This window comes from Rissa tridactyla, chromosome 7 (assembly GCF_028500815.1).
Source record: "Rissa tridactyla isolate bRisTri1 chromosome 7, bRisTri1.patW.cur.20221130, whole genome shotgun sequence".
Lineage (NCBI taxonomy): Eukaryota > Metazoa > Chordata > Aves > Charadriiformes > Laridae > Rissa > Rissa tridactyla.
In genome coordinates, this window is record NC_071472.1 from 52,940,876 (window position 1) to 52,955,632 (window position 14,757).

At 43.7% G+C, this 14,757-nt stretch overlaps 1 protein-coding gene across 2 annotated transcripts in view; it reads left to right on the top strand.

Moving 5' to 3' along the window:
* FAM222B (family with sequence similarity 222 member B) overlaps positions 1 to 14,757 on the top strand; it is a 38,011-nt gene that overhangs the window by 7,473 nt on the left and 15,781 nt on the right. The window lies entirely within an intron of this gene.

Below are 14,757 nucleotides of genomic sequence, written 5' to 3' on the forward strand. Positions count from 1 at the left end.
ATGCTGGGGAGCCGAGTTCACTCTTAACGGTCTGGTGGGGTGCAGACATGCCGAAAAGCTAATGGTACCAGAAAATACCGTGCTCAGCCTTATAGTCCTGAATTTTGTTAGCAATAAATACAGCAAGTGGAGAAGGAGCAGGTAGTTTTCATTATGTGTGGCAATTAAAATCTATCCCTTGATTGTAGCATTTCTTATTAGGGGAAATGACAACGCCAATCCCAGCTTTATTTGACAATTTAACACCGTATATTATGTCTTCTGTGGGCTATGAGGGTGTAGGCTGAGACTATTTCAATATTAAGGGTCTGGTTTGCCTTATTTTTTAATGAAAAATAAATCATATTGATGCGGATATAATTTTATTTCTAACTAGACAAGTCTGCACTAGTCAGCTCTCAGGTTTGTGGTGTCTGTCTCCGACAAGATCACAGATATGGAGAAAATGATTTATTTTAGTTTCCAACGCTTAGATAAAACTCTGTTTTTGCGCAGATGGCACTGAAAGGATAACAGATAGCTCAGACAAATTTGTATAAAGCACCGTATATTTGTACCAGAATCCAAATCTTCAGTGCATCAGTAATATTGAGATTTATACTACTATCGTACGAGCCTGTTTTTTTTTTTTTCAGTAGACAGGAATTAATTGCCACGTGTAGAGGTTGGCGGGGTGGATGTATTCCAGTCTGGCTGTTCCACGCATCTTGGTGGTGTGCTTCCAGCTGCCCAGCCTGGTACCCCAAGGAGCTGTTGGGATTGTCTGGTTGGTATTGGAGAATGCTCTGGGGGTTTTTGAGTGGAAAACGTTGAGAGCGGTGCAGAGCAGGAGCGTGAGGGTGCTTGGCTTTTTGGAGAGGGTTCGAGACCATACAGGCGTTTGGGGGGGTACCTGCTCCTCCATCAAAACCTTTCATAAAACGCTTTAGTAGAGCGTGATAAAGAACATTCTGATAGTTGCACTAATTCTAAATAAATGTTTACTAAACAACATTAATGGATTTAAGATGTTTTTAGGAATAGTTATTAGGCCTTCAGTCTCGTATGGTGAAGGGAGTCTTGTCTCGATGGGGGGCTGCCATTTTAATGCTTCCTGGCAGGAGGCCTATTTTGATCATGCAAATTAGGTTGGAAAAAGTAGGCTAAGCCATTAAAAAGTAGGAGAGAGTGTGAAAATTTAGATTTTTAAGGTGACTGTTTTATTAACTATTAACGTTTTTGTTATCATCAATAATGTACATCACTTTATTTTCCTTAATTCTCACATCCTCATCCCTTCACACTGACAGCCTCAGTGCTGGTTGCTCTTGGATTCACTGCTCAAAATGGGAGCCGTAGTCCGTTGGCTATTTTATTCCCAGCAAGGTGCTTGGAAATATTGCCACGTGGTGTGTTTTGTAGTATAATTAGAAATGCAGATGCAGACTTTTTTGTTCCACCGTGGTTAATTTTTTCTATTCTGTTAACATTAATAGGGACTGAAGGTTAAACTTGGCTTATGTAAACTCTGGGTATTTGCAGGATGCTTATTGGCGAGGGGGATTAATTCCGGCAGTGAGAAAGGGGCACGCGTGCAAACGGGTGAGGATCAGAGCCAGTGCCCAGAAGACCAGATCTCCAGTGAGAAGGTGCTGGTGTTTTCGCTGGGATGATCTCTTCATGGGCTCCACCTTCCCCATCAGTTCCTGGCCAGGGGGACGAGCTGCTGGCCAGCAGAGTGGCATGGCACTGATGGAACATGGGGTCCCTCTGGGGAGGTGGGGAAGAGCCCCCCGCATCCCTCCTGGCCGGCACGTGGATCCCGCAGCCACCATCCTGCAGAAACACTGCAGCCCATCCTTCCCATCCCGCTCCTCCGGACAACGAGAGCGTCAGCAAAATAACTGTCTTGGTGCCTGCCAGCTCGCAAGCTTCATTTAATCCTATTAATTTTTAATAGAAAATTAATATTAAGCTAGCATACGTCTAACATGACTTTGCCTGTGCGCAGAAAGACCCCCGGTTTGTGTTTGCTTTGGAGGAGTAGTGTTGGATCCAGCAGGAGCCTGACCCTCCCGGTGGAGCCAGCAGCCAGAGCAGCGCGGGGCTTTGAGCTGGGGGATGCGTCTTTGTAGGGCTGTCACCTTCAGCAAATACAGTACTAGTGCCCTGTTCTGCTTCACTGATCACAAATGGTGGTTGGATTTCAAATATGTATCTCTAAAAGTAGCGCTCTGCGGTGGGGTGTTGTTTGTATGTCGCGCTGCTTGGATAAACTGAGGGGAACAGGGGATTTCCAGCTAAATGTGTGCAACAAGTGTATCGTGTGTCAGTTAGCATGGAACTGGCTGGCGTCTAGTGAAAAATGCCAAGAGTTGAATACCAATTTTATGAGGACTTCAGTAAATATTAATTTAGGGATTTAAGGTTTCTATTGATGAAAGTAAAGCATATTTTTAATTGCTGTTTTCACTAGGAGCTAGTAAAGGAGAGTTGTGCTGGAGATGGAGAGTTTGTACCCAGCCACCCAACTGTGGCTTTGCTACAGTAGATGTTCTGTAGCCTCCAAAACAGTATATTGGAAACAGGAAGGTCTGCTCTGTGAGTTGATGGTATCTTTCTTGTAAAGATAGATTCTTAAGTAAGCTGCATTCCTTAGCTCTTGCAAACCTTTTTAATTGTTTTTTCTCACAACCTTAGCCTGATCTTATCATGTAAGTAATTGTTGCATCATATTTGCTTTATTCTCTCTACTGGGAAGTCAGATAATTGCTTTATACCTTTTAATGGGAAGTGTTTGGGAAGCCTGTTACCTCCGAGATGGAGATGAGCAGTGCGGCAGCTATTGCAACATTTGCGTTTCTCCCAGCTTTTCTGGAGATCGAAGGACAGCGAGCAGGAGAAGAGAGGCACGGATGGCTGGCACCTTCTCTTGGATTGAGTAGCAGCCATAAAGTTACTCGGTGTTTTAGACTCCATCATAAAAGTAAAGCTACCAGCTCTGATGTGCCTTGTATTTAGGTATATCTCATCTGCGGGAATATTCAGCCAGACTTTCCTTACGAAGTAGTATTATAGGGCATTAATTATTCATAGTCAGTTTAATTCTTCTTTCTTGCATATTTAATTGTAATAGCATGCTGTATGTCACAGTAATTTCCCAGAAGAACTGAACACCAAAGGAAAACCATTCAGGTATATAGTCTTAAATATGTCCATGCTAATCTTTGTTGTTTAATTTTGGAGCAGAATGGGATATTATCAGGTGTTTCTTGCGGGGAAAAAATTATGCAAAATCATGATTTCGCTTAATCTTTTCAGCTAAATTCTTCAAGCTGGAATAGCTGGTTTGATTTTCACTGGTGGTGTTTACGTTGTCTTGCTTATTTTATGAGGAAAAAATGCTTAATGGGAGGGAGGACGTGACTTTTGTTTTCTTCTCTGAAGGGTGGAACCTTTATCAAAGACTTTGGAAGTGCTAATCGATTCCTTCCAGAAGATGAAGGAAGGGAATAAGATTTTTATTGAGTTTTTTTCAGTGATCGGAATAGCAATGCCAAATGCTTGCGTGATTAAGGTTGGGGTTTTTTTAACGACCAGGACGGGCTCTTAGTGCTTGACGTGAGAAAATATTGGAGGCACGGGAACTGCAAATGCGTTCACAATTTGATTTGCATTACCCTCCTTCTAGAGCTGTTCCATGCTTGTAAGGCGCTTGGTGAAACTGAATTCCTTGTGTTTGGAGAGCAGGATTGTTCTCTGAGATTTACCGTAGGAGTTTAAACTTCTGAAAAATCTGTTTACAATGTGTCTGAACTGGAGGACAGAGGACACAGTAGAGACTGTTATCTGTTTACTGCTCAGATAAGGAGGTGGAATAGATTGCTGGCCTGTTTCTGAACTCTGCTTAATGAATGGTTGCTAGGCAAATTGCATCTCAATCAGCTTAATCCTCAAGATGTCATTTACAGGTCTGCTCTTTGTGAGGGCCAGAACCGTGTGCTTTCAAACTGTACAGGCCAGAAATTGCTAGCAAAGCAGCTTAGACTAGCTTGTTCAAAAATTCAGCATACATGTGTTGCTGAGCTGCCCAATTTAAAGTGCCTGTTGTCGCAGGGCCATCATGGCATGGCTAGGTTAGGTGGTTGGTGATAGACAGGAGGCAGCAGCAGCATTAGCACCATTTCTGGATCAGCACAGCATACCTCATAACGTTTTGCCACTGGATTAACATGAAAGATAACGTTTCTAAATGGGAACTGCACTGCTGGTGTGATCAAAGGTGTTTCTGTTTTGACTGAGTTAGCTCAGAGCCCAGTGTGATTTTTGGGGTGTATAGGTGGGACATGATTAATTTTGACAAAGAGTTGGAAGTGGGGGGTGGTGCTCGCTGGCCCAGGGCAGGGAGCTGGGACTGGCCTTAGTGGGAGAGGACATGGGCTGGTCGTACGAAGGCTTCAACCTCCCTCTGAAAGGGTGGACTTTCTCCCGCAGCATCAGGAGAGTGCCAATTAATTGCATATGCTGGTGTGTGTTACCCACATGCATTAGGCTCATGATTTAGTCCAAAGGAAAAAGTTTCCTAACGTAGTTAAGCTTTAACAGTCTCTTTGTAAAGAAAGATAACAAGGTACCTGTTTTTATTGGTTTCCCGTGACAGCAATGAATCTTGTTGCAGGCAAAGCATTGTTCTTTGCATGGCTACACCTTCCTTTCCTTTGAAATATAGCCTTTGTGAGCGCTATGTGTCATGACACCAAGCACTGTAAATGCAAACTGGAAAAGACTGGACTTGTTGAATGCTAAAGACATTTTAGGACTGTTTATGGTCACCGTGTGCTGATGTGAAACGTCCTTCACGTGCCACAGTTATTAAAATTGCAGGTGAAAGCGTAGTGTGTGAACTTTGCGGTGCTTGCATAGTTTCCATGTGTGCAGCTTTTGTGTCACTCAAAAATACTGCTACATTTTTAGGAAAAGGTTGTATTAAAACATGGAGAGCCTCTCCAAGTAAAGCATCAATAAAATATTCCACCTCAGTCACCAGCAAAATGACGGTGGTGCTTGCATCTTTACACTGTAGATGGGAGGAGGACTGTCGAACAGAAGACTTTGTGATCAGAGTTTGCTTTTCATGCAAATGAAGATTTTATTACATGCTGCTGAATCAGGGGCTTGTGTAGCAAGAACAGCACAGAAGTGATAAGATCACTTTGTCATAGCTTGAAATTTTGCCCAGCGTGTCTTTCAGATCGCTGAAACAGGCAAGAAACACTCTTGTTAAGGGCACAGCAGTAACTGATATGATATTTTGGGGGTAGGGCTTTTTCTTCATGGTACGGTCTGTCTGCAGTGATCTGCCACATGTCCGCAGCCCTGATTTCAAAGCAATGAGGAACCGCAACGTGTAGGTGACCCTGCGTATAAAAGCTCCTGTTCCTGATGGGATCCCGGTTCTGCTGTTGCCCAGATGGGTACAGAATCTCCTCTTTGCTGCAAGCTAGGAACCATCAGGTTTGTCGGAGCAGAGTTGTCCATCCTTTTGGCTGGGATAACCTGTGTTGCCTGTTCCCGAGTCATGCAGGGGCTCTGCAAACGCCACAGGGCTGGCTTTTCCTGCAAAGGGCATTCATCCAGGACTGCCTCTGTTGGCTTCCCTTTTGTATTTGTTAGCTAATATCGTCTTCCCGATGTCCTTCCTTCGTGGTTAGAACTGGTTTGGTTTAATGAGGACTGTTGTTGCCAACAAGTGAATGGATATATGTAGTGGAACAGGTATCTAAATCTTCCCCTGCAGATGGGTAGTGTTCAGCATCCTGATGTGACCTTGGTGAAAGTTCTCTGGCATGTTACTTTCTCTCTTTATTTATCTCTCTTGCTGTGTAGCAGCTTGCCTTGCAGAGAAGCATCTGAGCTATTGGAAATCTGTCCTCTCTTCTCTTCCTCTCTCCAGAGACACTGTCAGCATAACACCCAAGCTATTTAGATTGATGCCTGAATATTCTGCTTTTGCACAATCAGGAGGCATTCAGTGAAGTAGCAAGATGAGAAGAAGTTCAAGGTTTAGGACTGACATTTTTAGACACTTTTCAATCCATAATTTTGAATAGTCTTGGTGAGGTCAAAGACATCTTCCTTCACGTGGGATGCCCCTGTACGTGTGTGGTGAGAATCCATCAAAGTGTATAGCACAGAGGAGAAAAGTGTTTAACAGCCGTCAGATTGTGGCATAGGGCTGTTTGTATTTCAAATTCTCATCTGAAGAGTCTAGGAACAAAATCTAACCCTGCACGTTCCTGGAGAGTTTCAGAGCGGCAGGGTGGAACCTTTTTTCCCCTTTTTTTTCTAATGCAAGTTGTGATAAGGATTATTCAGAGTTTAAAATCTCGTTTATGCTGGCTTCTGAATTTCATTTAAAATAAACATCTGGAGAGCTTTTTGATCTCCTGTGCAAAACTGTTGTCTGCCTCACTAGTTAAAATGACTTCTGCTTAATTTTTAGTGAAAGGCAAAGAACCTAGATCATTTCAGCCCAGAGGCGATCTAAATGGTTCACCTTCTGCAGTTAGAAATTTCCATGAGCACACAGCCTATCCGGCAGATATTTAAAATCCTTTCCATTAGGGAGCATGGCAGCTAGAGGTATCTGTTTCCTCTGTGCTGCTGTTTGGGACCTGCGAGACTGCTACCTGTAGTGTGATTTGTACTTCTGCAAAGCCTGGTTCTCCTGGTACTCCATTCAAGGAGAATTATGGTCTCGTCCCTTTACAGCTTGCAGTACAAAGCCCTCCTCCAGAAGATTGTGACGGTTTGCTGGTATCCCACAGTCACATCGGTGGAGCAGCGTCACACAGGGAGTAATCGGTTATTTATTCAAATAGCCATTACATTTGGAGTATGTTTTCTCTGATCTGACAGGAGTTCACTCCTCTACTCTTCACTGGAGGCTGAAAATGTGTGCCCATGGCAAGAGTGCTGGGTATGTGCTTCCTCTGTCTTTCTGGCTTTGAAATGGGTTCCTGTTGCTCTTTGGCAGACCCTGAAGCAGCGATCTGTGGAAGCAGGGTATTCAGATCGAGAGTGACTTTACTTCTTTGTTTTCTCTCTTTATTTATGTCTGTATGGGATCAGCTGGTCCCACATTATGTGTGAAGTAGTTAAATTTTAGCCCGCATCTGTAGGATGTGATTTCTCCCCCTCCCCTCCAGTCGCTTTGATCAAATCAACTAAAAACGCAGCGCTTTCATTTCTAGTTTTGTAGTTTCAAAGACAATCTCTTGACATGCTCTAGCAGTCTGGACCCGAGTCCTTTTTTTTTCCTTAGTCCAAAGGCGCACTGTGTCTTGCGCCTTTCTCTGTATCAGCAGTTGCAATCTGCATTGGCTTTTATCTGCATCAAAAGACAAATGGAAGAGAGCAAGACACTGCAGGAATGGGAAACAGACTTACATATGCAATGGAAATATGTAATCCTTACGTTCAGTCTGCCACATGGAGTACAGACCAATTTCTATATTAGAAATCTGTAGCCTCTACTCCCAGAAATGTGAGTTTAGATTTTAGACTTTGAAGGTTGGTTAATCCCCCCCAGCGGTTAATACCAACATAAAATTTTCTGTGATGTCAAGCCTTTCCTCCGAAATGCCTTTTTTTCCTTTTGCATATGTCAAGTATACAAAGCAACACTCAGTTTGAGAAATTAACATTCAAACACTCCGTAAGCACTTTATTTTTGTCTGCTTTGTGAGCAACTGAACACATGTCCAGGCTGAAATATGCTGAGCTGCTGCTGGTTCCTGGTGAGCGTGCCAGTGCCGCTTGGCATGAGGAACGGTGAGGAGGCTCCCGGCTGCACAGACGCAGGATAATTTGGAACTTTGTCCGGTGTCCTGAAAAGGCACTCCTGACCTCCGTCCTGGAAAAGCACATCTGCAGATCTTCTGCTCAACAGCATCCCGGGGAGGGGATGCCAACTAAGCCATACTAAATCGTACACAGTTTCTCAGCACTCTGGTTGCTGTCATCCCCATCAAAATCTGAACCGTGTCTGATGGCATTCGTAATGTTGTGGTACACATTTCTCATTCGGAGTAGTAGTGCTTAAAGCAAAGTGTGTTTCTCTCTGCATCAAGGAGTCAGATTCGGCTATTCAAAGCAAGTTGATAAATTGCTTTTCATTAAGTGTCTGAGCGCCAAGGGGTTCAGTATGTGTTCCAAGGAAAAAATACATTAATTACAGCTTCTGTAGAGCATTTATCAATCACAGAGTTATAAACATTACTAATGCAGTTAATTGAAGGTAGAAAAATTTACCTTTTGAATTTGTTGGCTGTAGCAGTTCTGTGGTTGGAAAGACAAATTGTCTGGAAATTAAAATCAAGCGATGCTTTAGGGATTCCCTGAGTCACTGTCTCGAGTACACACTTGACCAGGCTCTCGCACGGTGGTTTGGCGGGGAGGGGGTGTGCTGCCTTTCAGCGCCAGATGCACCGTGGAGGTCAGGGCTGCCGTGGCTGTTACAGCCCAGGTTACGGGGAGCTCAGCATTCGTGCAGGCGGGTCGGTGCTGTGTTTACCATCGAGGTATGGTCCTACGGGCTGCAATAGCAGTATTTGTTCTCTTCTCGCCCACGCAGCCAGGTTGTGTTTACCATGCAAAGGGATGTCTCTCTCACTGTAGTACAGTTACAACTCCTTCTGTGTCCTGTCCACACAATTTATTTATTGCTTGGGGGGGGGGGTTCTTTTAAAAGAAAAAGGCAAGTGCAGAGGAGGAAGGACACACAAAAGCAAACAAAAATCTGCTCACCTGTAGTCAGTAAAACTTACCATGAAAAAAAGAAATCTTTTGTGAGTGTAAACTTTGGATAAAGGCAATGTGTTGGCAGCTGTTAAAGGAATCTGGTCAGATCACACTGAAGTGTTTTATCAGGCCTGCAGACAAAAATCACTGATGCTTGTAGTGTGCAGAGGTTTTGAAAACATCTCGCACGCTTGTGGTGCTTTCCCCGTGGCTGTTTTGAACAGCCAGCCGTGCAACTGGACGGTTTTCATGCTTCTTGGGAAAGCACAGAATAACAAAGACTTTTTACAGTTGCTTGCAAGTAATGTATTTCTTGCCCCTTTTTCTGTTGAGTTGCTATAAGATGGCCTTTGAGTTTCTTGAAAGACTGATAAGGACATTAGGTCTGTGTCAGGACAAGCCAGCGGGACACCAGCGCCTCATTCTGAAAGTTGATGGGGAAAACACCTTCCCAGTGTCTGGTCCAGGTCTTTGGTATTCGCCTGGTGGCTTGTATTTTCTGCTGGCGAGTGGTTTGTACTTGCGTTGCAGCTTCTGTTTGAGGTTCTTAGAAAGCTTTTCATCTTTACAGTAGGCTGCACAATATCTCCAGCTACAGAAGAAGGTCTTATCTTGCCCTTACAAATGGTAAAATGTGTATCTAAGAGCTGATGCGTTCATGGTCTGGCAGGAAGCTCCGGCACTGTGCACAATTAGACAGAGATCTCCCATTTCGTATCTTAAATAAAAATCTGCCATATATTTCTCCACTTGCTTTGTAAATAGGCTGTTAAAATGTCACCATAGGTGAGACCTTAATTTAGTATCCAGAGCTAAATGCTAAACCAAACAACCGTCAGTGACATTGTACAGGTCAAAATGGTACACATGCATAACCAATGCAAACGGAAATCCACCCCCCCGGTGAGCCTGCCCACCTGTGTTCACACACCACTGGCACACCTGGTCCGCAAGTGAGTCACTTTTTAATTTTTTTTCTTAATATGTGAGCTCAGTTTTTTGTTTTGTATGAAGTCTAATTCATTCTGCCTCATCTTATTTGCAAATAGTTCTTGTTTTCAAGTGAATCTATTTTTAAAACAGGACGCGAAGCATATTTTTCAATATCTAACAAATGTCTAGTTTGTTGTTTGTGTGTTGCATAGAGGTAAAATTTGTTCAAAGTTAGCTCTGAAAAAATGTTTTTTGAAATAATCAGCTTGTAATAAACAGGGGAAGATAGCTACTTTCCTACTCAGGGGACTGTCATAATCTGTAACTTCTAATGATATTTTAGAAGGAAAAACTGTCGTCCTTCTGTCATGTGCAGCCACAAGGATTTCTGTAAGTCATGATTAAGACTTTAATTCTGGGCTTTTATAGAGTAAGTGTGGAATGAGAGAAGATAATGATAATGGTGATCTGGGCGAAGCAGCCACTGGAGAGGGAGCTATTTCATGTTTTCTTTCCCCTTCGCCTACGTAACTGTTTGCTATACATAAGAAAAGCTTCCTTTTCAGATCTGGGAAGGCAAGAAAGTTGAGAAGGAGGAATTCTGGTTGAGAGCCGCATGAGGAAGCTCACAGCTCTTGCATGTCCTTTGTGGTAAAGTAAAGCCCAGAATTACAACCTCATGCTTCTCCCAGACATCAAACACGTAGAAAAGCTGCACATAACACTGTGAGGCAGTGCGCGTTCTTGCTGATGATGTTGAGGTTATAACTGCAGACTCTCCGCCATGGGAAAGGGGTCGATGTGTATTTTGGTTTCTTATCACTTGAAGGCAGAAGGAAGTTAGTTGCATGGGAGGATGGAGAACGTCTGTTGGTGGGAACGCGTGGTGCCTCCATTGGGGTGCGTGTTGGCGGCATCCTGTAGTTTGGTAGTTTGTAGAACTGGGCTATTCCGGGTTTGCTTTGGATGGAAGTCATCTCAGCTAACCTTGGTACCGTCACATTCACATGAAAGCTTGCACACTCCTATCTGTAAGTCTGCTCTGTATTTTATAGTAGCTGCTGTGATGTTATAGGTGCCGCTCGAGCATGTAGGAAGAAGGTGGGTTTAGTTTGCCCCGAGGATAATGGATGCTTTGGAGGAAGGAATGTTCGTTTCACCTCTCCGTATCTTGTTGAAGAAAATGATATCATCTGTGAATGTTACAGTGACCAGCAGGGAGTCTGTTTTGCATTTTGAAAATACAAATGTAAGCCTAAAGTCCTGGGCAAATTAGGATTTTGATGGCAATGCTGTATTTTCCTGACCTCTACTCTGAACTGCCACAGTTCCAACTGTAGCATCCTTTGCTCCCTCTCCTAAATGACTGTGTAGATTTATGCACTGTGAAACGTTAACTAACATCCCAGACTGTTTCTTCATCCCTGTTTCCCACCAGTCCAGCATTAAAAACTTGGAAGTTACCATATAAAAGGAGAAAGAAAATTAATTAAACGTCGAGTGCTTTAGCGTAGTGAAAATTCAGAGGAAGCAGATACAAAGCTATTCAAATCCCTTTTGACTTCAGGCAGGTCAATTTTCCTATTTCTTGCATATGTTCCCATGGTAAAAGTAGTATCTCATCTGTCTCATAACTGACCACTAGTGTATGTGTTTCAAGCACAGCCAGAAATAGTCCTTTGAAGCTTTGGCCAGGCCCTACAATAGTCCCGACTTGTCTTTTCTCCATCTTTCCTTTGCCTTAGAAGCGGCCTGCAACGCCTGGCAAGACCTACTTATGCCTGTGTTGTCTGTCAGCTCCTACCACGCTGCAGAATACGGAGTTAAATCTAAAAATAGGCTTAAAAAGAGGTGAGGGCTTTGAGCAAAGTAAAATAAGCCACTGATTTGGGTCATGAAAGGGAATTGATGTCACTGGTTCTCCGTTGCAGCTTTCTTGAGCTAAGAAGTTCTGTTCTGAGCCGCAGAAATGCGGAGGTGAGCGGTGGTGAGCAAATGGCGCTCAGGAGAGGGAAGCGTGGTCTGCTTCCAGTTCTCCCCATGAGGCTGCCTAGACCGTGACCTTGTGAGCCTGACACGAGAAGTCAAGGTGGTATTGAATGCTCCGCAGTTTCATTTGTCTTCACGGTCCTCTTCAGTGGTAGAAAACTGTCACCCACTGCTGTCCTTTTAACAAGGAGCAACCACGGCGTCGGGTGATTAAATGCTTCATCCAAAATTACATCAGGAACCTGTGGTGAGCCAGATACTTCCCCCTCAATCTCTTCTGTCGTAGGCTAGTCCATAGTGAGGAGACCACTGTTCTAACACATACCTGGTCAAAAAACCTTAATCCTCTGTAAAAGGAGTTGTGTGCAATTTTTGCCCATTTCGGAGTGGTTATGTGGCTTCAGTAATGTTTGTTAAGTGCTTTGATATGCTTTGGTGAAGGGCAGAGTGTTAATAATTAAAATTGGAAGGAAGTTCTAAAGTAGTATGGGGGATGACGACCGCTTTCTGGTCTGTTAGTTAACAAAAATGCAAAATATAAATGGACGAATCAGCAGGAATTTAGTTTAACGCTCCCTTCCCCCAGCCACCTGCACAGGCTGAGCACAGAAAGCAGCTAATTGTCTGCTCCGCTGGGGAGATGAAAGAAGCTGGTCCTGCAACAGGAAAGGCTATTGAACTGCATGAAGGTGGTGAATTATCAGTACTGAAAACCTTTTGAGTTGGTATCTTTATGTCCTCAAAAAGTACATGATTTATACTGGTATTTACAGCGTTCAGGGTCTGATGAAACCAGCATCTCGTGACATCAATCTTAGGTTTCAGTCTGTATAATTAAGAGGTCAGTAAAACTGAAACTTGTTTTTGAAACTCTACGCCTTCGTGGTGCTTGGGTATTGTTGAAGGGTGTGTTTGGTGAGGATGGGCTCTTCTTAATGGTTTTATCTTGGCCCAGCTAACGAGCTGTTTGCAGAATTGCGCTGTGATTTGCAGTGGGACAGACTAAGAGCAGCCTTGTGTTTGTCCATTTTACTGCTCGTGGTTTCATTTGCAAAGTGCAAGCAGGAGCAGGCTTCTTGCCAGCAACAGCTTCATTCAGATTAGGGCTTTAGTTCAATTATGTCCAATTAACTTTTATTGCAGATAGCAGTGATAATTACTTGCAAGTCAATTTTTTGGCTGTGGTTATCCCAAGGCTAAAGTCTGAGCTTGATGGATTTTAATAACTGAAGTGACGTATAGCTTTTCCTCTTTTTTTCTTCTTTAGGCCTCAATTAGATGAAAGGTCAGAAGCTATGTAAAAAATCCATCTTACAATTAAAGCCAACTGTTCTACTCTTCAGCAGATGCGTAGTACTGTGTTTTAAAATAATCTCTCGGGACCGACCTAAAAAAAGGCTTTTTAGACTCTAAGATCATAACCTTGAGCTTGCTGCTGCTTTATCCGAAGACTGAATTTGACAGAGCTGATGTCACATGTGGCAGTACCTGCCCCCCTGGAGCCCAGAGCTGCCGCCTTGGCTTTTTTTACTGCACTACGTCCTGTTCAAAATTGCTCACCTGGAAGCCTTTAGTGGTAGCCCTTGGGCATGAGGAGTGTGATATGAACAATATTCCATTTAAGTGCTGTTACCCCAAAGCTTCTTCATTTTCTTCCGTGTTGAGTGTTGCCATCCCAGCTCGGGGAGAGGAGCTGAGCTGTGCTGCAGCAGGTGCCTCCTCTTTCCTGAAGCACCCCACCTACATTTAAATTTTTTCTGCCTTCCCCTCCAAACTATTTAATTTTGTTGCCTGAGTAACAATATAAATGGAGGTCAGCCTAAAAGGTGAAATGGTTCACAAGCAAAATCGTAGTTAATTAAACTCCAAGAAGCAAAAATTGATTTTGATGGAAACTGTTGCAGGGCTCTACAAAAGGTCCACCTGAATGCAGAAAGCCAAAAGGTCCTGTGCCGGCAGATGCTGACGGTGCACTCCACGTGTTACAAAAGGCGACTTTCTATTGTTCAGTCTTCCTATTTATTTATCCCCAAGTACACTCGATGCTATTGTGATTTATTGCCATTTCAAAAGACTACCTCTCTGCGCATTATTTTGCAGTTTTCCATTTATAAAACATTAAGAGGATGTGATACCGGCCGGCGATGAATACAGTGCTAGCTTGGTAATTTTGTTCCAGGAAACGGTAAGATTTATCTCTGGCTCTTCAGCAGTCCCAGGAAAGGGCCATTCTGGTAAGTGCCCAAGAATAAAGGGAGGTTTTGGAGCTAGAGAAAAGCAGGAAGCCTGCAGAATCAGCGTAGACACTGCCAGGTGAGGCATGGCTGACTGGTAGGAATCGTATTGAACACTGAGGTTGGTGAGGGGCTCAGCATCTGCAGTTGACGCGAACAAATTTTTGAAACCCCCAGATTTTAGGTTACTTCTGCGAGAGGGAAAAGGGATGAATCTCATTTGGTCTTGAGCAGCCTGTCAGGGGGTAAATGAGACACTGAGTTTCCCTTGGAGCATGAAAATTGGCTCGGATTCAATTATGTTTCCTGGCAAGCTCTTACAGACATTTGTACCAAAAAAACTTCACAACCCGAGTTAGTTTTTGTTTTTGTTTGCATCATTTATATATGCTGAACTTGGAATGTGCCGCATGCGCTTGGGGGTTGCCGTGAATCCTGCCAGCGGTTATGGAATTTCATGGGGCTACCTTGTGAATAACGAGGAGAAACGAAGCGTATCAGTCAGCCGCAAGCGCTTAACAACCCTCGCACAGCTTACAGGACCCCAGGGTGCTGGAAACTTGGAATAGTTTGGAGCTTTTCTTTTGTGTGTGGGTAGATGCTTCTGCTTCCTCCCAGCCCCGAGCTTTGTGAACAAGCCCACAGTTAATCGTGGAATTTCAAACATGCGTGTTTACTTTCAGGAACCTAACTTTAAACTTCACCAGCTCGCTTTCGTCTAAACCAGCTCAGTTTCCCATATTTCACTGGCTGGGGATGGTTTGTGGGGAGTGTTTCCTTTGTGTGCTTACCCTGTAAGGCCTCTTGGGAGCTTCGGAGA